The sequence below is a fragment of the Thunnus thynnus genome, chromosome 1 (assembly GCF_963924715.1).
Source record: "Thunnus thynnus chromosome 1, fThuThy2.1, whole genome shotgun sequence".
NCBI lineage: Eukaryota > Metazoa > Chordata > Actinopteri > Scombriformes > Scombridae > Thunnus > Thunnus thynnus.
The window spans coordinates 38605564-38610121 of record NC_089517.1 but is presented as its reverse complement, the minus strand read 5'-3'; the positions used below and the strand labels follow the sequence as shown (position 1 = coordinate 38610121).

Sequence of the window (4558 nt, the reverse complement as noted above, 5' to 3'; positions counted from 1 at the left end):
AGTGGTGCTGTGTCCCACGCTATCTAACTGTCATTTGTGTAGGAAAGGTGGGTGGTTATGTACGTGTGTGTGTCTGTGTGTGTGTGTGTGTGTGTGGTAGTAACAAGAGAGGGGAAGAGAAGGAGGAAAAGCTGACTCTCAGTCCTGCGACCATGAGAGGAGAGCAGCGGTTGCTTTGTCCACAGAGAGCGTTGTCTGTTGTAAACTGACAAAGCAACTTACTTTTCCCTTGTGATAAAAACACAAGACAGTCTAGCGTAGTGAACACAAACTAAACATGTCAGCTCCATGGGAAGAAATCAAAAGTGTATTATTGATATTATAAATACATGATGATGATGGATATACATGATACTTCTCTTTCTTCTTCTTAGTCACACAAGAAAAATGTCCCCAGTGAATAAAGGCCTATTCATAAGTACCTCAGCACCTTAGCCCTCGCACACTTGATGTTTCTACACTTTAATCTTAAGTGTAGTTTCTGAGCTTGCTGCTCATATTGTTCTATGCTGGTTTTTCTTGCTTTGTTTTTATGTACTGTTTTATGTATTGGAGCGTTTCACCCCGGTCAAAACAATACAGCTTAGCTGGCCTGCTGTGTTTATCCAGCACCAGTTGAATGTGTAAAATAGCAGCTGTGGATGAGAGGGGAGTTGACTGCTGGAAGTCAAAGACACTGTATTTAAGTTTATGTTCTGCTTGTTCAACAGTGGTTTGATAAATTGCTTGTACCATCTCCCTTACTGTTGCACTTATGGCAGTGAGCAGTTGTAGCCCGCTCACTGTGAATTCTCTGGAGGTTCACTGCTGTATTCACACATGGGCTCAATCGGACATTAGACAGACTTTGTGCTAGGGAGCTGGCAGGGTAAAGTCTGTTTAATGTCCAGTCCAACTGATTCAGACATTTTCTTTCACACATACAGCTCCTCCAGGTAATGTTCAGATAACTTCAGGGTTGCAGTGCATGTGTGAAAAGGGCTCCAATGTCAAGAAGGCTGGCAGGAGAGGAATTTTCCAACATTACAATGATCTCAAACACACTGCAAAAAATCCCACAAGAGTTTTTAAAGAAGAAAAAACTATGACCTGACCAAGTGTGTCCCCTGATCTGAATCCAATAGAACACCTTAAGAGTATTTTAAAGGTAGAGGAAGGTAGAGCAACAAAACCCCTCCAGCAAAAAACAGCTGAAAAGAATTATCTGTGCAGAGTGACAGAACATCTCTCCACAGATTTGTGCAAGACTGGTATCCATGCCCAGGAGGATCCAATCTGTCATCAGAAATAAAATATTAAAAAATAAAAGAATGGCATCTCTCTAATGAAAGGTGTGCTGACTGTTCCTGCAGTTCATTCTTAAATATGAACTTTTCATTATTAGTCAAACATTCTGTTTTTCACGTGAATTGGCTCAATTCTTCTTGGGTCTTGTCTACAAACAAATAAAATTGTATTAAATGGAAATTATTTGTAATTACTTAACATTTTAGTGATACTGATCAAGGGTGTATTCAGTTTTGTTATATACTGTAATAGACTATATATTGACCAAATAGTAAAACACTTCTTGAGTGTGAGCAATAAAACACATGTATCAGGTGACTTACTCCTACTTACAGCAACGTGTAAAAGTAACTTTTAAGAGCAACTCTCAAGTTATCACATGATTGATCAAATGAATGAATAGACAATCAGAGATATGGATTGACTGTACATCTGCCATATTGTACATTCTTTTAATAAATCCATATAGTTTATGCAGCGGTGTGTCATTCTGCAACAACATATGTAATTAAAGCTGCAAGCAGTGATGATCGGGCCCTCGCACCCCAGCGCACGTCGGGGCGCGGCGCGGCGCAGTCGAAGGGTTTCTGTCACTCACACGTAGATGTGTTCAGACCCGGGCTGTTTTCAGACAGTGCAAGAAGGAGATAAACATCACTTCCTTTGTCCACTGTTTTGCCTGCTGCTGGGGCTGCTTCCTTGAAATTTCCTTGGGGGCACTATGGAGCCATTTTGCATTACTGATTTAATATTGTAATATAGACGTGTTCAGGCAGTGACTCTTATCAAGCATGCAAAGTTTGGGGCAGACTGGAGCATTTACACTAAAGTTATAGCAATATCCTCTGTCATGGTGAAACAAAACTCAACGCCACGCCACGACCACACGCTTCAACGTGAACTAAATCTTTTAATAACTTTTGATCATTAATTATTCTAGATTTCGTCAAGTTTCGTGACCGTGGACCCATCCCTTGTCCCTGAAAAACAGTACCGTATTTCATGGTCATGTTTACGTAGCGTTGATACTTCGTTAAGATGATGAGGATAGGTGGACATGTCAAGTTTTGATTTAACGTTAGTCAATCAGAGGCAGAGTAGCAGGTCTACATGGAGTGTATGTGAAAAAAAATAGGCGGTCAACCAGATCCCATTAAGCAAGGAGAAGGTAAGCATCTTTTCTGATGTGTTTTCACTTGTTGTTTGTGTTAGGAAATATATGAGTTCGGGCTCTGCGATATGACGAAATATGTCGTGTGACGATAGAAAAACGTGTACTGTTATTTTTTATTCTGTACGACGCAAATCAAACCTTTTATGGCAATATGTTTATTAGTTTTGAGTCTGTTCATTATTTTCGCTTATTATGTTAATAAAGTACTCTTCTTGGATATTTACTTGCAAAGCTTTAGTGGTAGTCAATTCTTCAACTTCTCATTGCTGTGTGTTGCTGCTCTGCAGCTCTGCACACATTGTGGGGTGGGGTATGGGTAGTGTCTCCCGCGCTGAGAAAGAGCAGAAAAGAGAAGAGAAGTAGCAAAACGGCGTCTTGAAATGACAGCAAAATTCAGTAGAGATTGTCATTATTTACACTATTTATCAAATTTTGTACACCTGTTTAATTTTAGCTTAGTGTGAGAGTATCTGCAGGCTTTTGTAGTTCTATGACCAACTACTTTTTCTTTGAATTAAAATGAGATTTTTCTCATATCATGCAGCCCGTCTTGTTGTCTTTCCATTGTATGTGGTTATTAATTAAGTATTTATTTATGTTGTTTGTAGTTTATTTATTGTGTCTTGTTTTATGTTGTTGCTCAGATGGCTGAGGCATCACCATCAAAATTCTTAAATATTGATGATCAGGAGGTGGAAAGGCGTCAGGAGTGCCAGCTTCTTTCAGTAAGTATTAAACGTGGTGGTTTTTGTGTTGTTAGTATTTATGGGATTCTTAAAGAGTTGGACAAAACACCTTGGAAAAATAAATATGGAATTTGGAAAATATGGATATGAAAATATGGAAAAATAAAATGTTATGCTCATATAAATCAAATTACATGTACGTAACATGTAGTAAACTACTGAACCGAACATTCATAAAACCTGTCAATCCTATTTTTATTTAAGTGTGATTTTTTACCTTGCTATGATTTATTTTTGTTAATATTAACAAGTAATTGGTCATTCAAAAGGAAATTGGAAGGTTAGCATTAAAATGTGTTTAGATTAGAATAGACTATTGGAATGTGATCACAGAATATCAAATCAGTATGTTATGATCTGTTGACAGTATGCCTGCAACGACAGAGCTGTCTCAAGAGACCAGCTCTATCAGCAGAGTGTCAGGGTCCATGGACGCACTTTAAGTGTGTCGGTGCGGCAGGTCCGCCTCCGTCGGGCTGCGCAGCAACAACTGAATGAAGTCAGAGAACAGCTGGAGGTGGAGCGGGCTTCTGCCAGTTTTATGAAAGACAGTAATTGTTTGTTCAGTTGTGGTTTGGCTATTGTCCATGTTATGACTGCCATTGCATGTATATATATATATATATATATATATATATATATATATATATATATATATATGTTGTTGAATGCATTATCAAAGAATTGACGTCATAAAAATAGGATTGTCACACTTATTGTTTTTGTATTTTTGTCTACCATGTCTGCAGATGAAACCTGTGCCCCCCCCCCCCCCCCCCCACTATTATTAATAGGTTTAGTTTAATAGATTTATACTATGTACCCGCTCTATATTTGGGTTTTATTGATACACAGTCACTCCTCTGTTCAAAAATAAAACATTTTATTCAGTTTTCTTTATAGCTTTATGATTATTTCCATAATATAGATTCATCTGTAAAAAGTCACTAATGAAATGGTGCAATTTAAATGTTACAGAGTAACGAGTCAGTAATTACTTATTAATATCCATTGTTATGTTATTGTTAATATATTTTTTATCGAACAAGGTCATTATTGGTTTCTCTCTTTTTTTGTTTGAACATATTACTTCTTGAATCATTAACACTCAGTTTATTTGTAAAGTACTGATTAACTTTAAATGTAGTAGTTCATTACAATTATATTTCCTTTTAAAAACATTGTGCACTGAAACACAAAGACTTTTATTTTGACAACTTCCGCAATGGTATCCGGTATGTTTTTCTTTCAGCTGCTTTGCGCAGACCTGTCGGCACTCCTGATTGGTTCATTTGAATTTTGTAAGGTGCGCAGGTGAAGGTATAAATACAGGTCAGATGACGTTTGCCGC

At 37.6% G+C, this 4558-nt stretch overlaps 1 long non-coding RNA gene across 1 annotated transcript; it reads left to right on the top strand.

Annotated features, from left to right (window-relative positions):
* Positions 1–2418: 2418 nt before the first annotated feature.
* Positions 2419–3981, top strand: LOC137189669 (uncharacterized). Its single transcript, XR_010929700.1, has 3 exons — positions 2419–3186; positions 3575–3724; positions 3957–3981. It is a non-coding gene; the product is annotated as an uncharacterized lncRNA (long non-coding RNA).
* Positions 3982–4558: the final 577 nt, after the last annotated feature.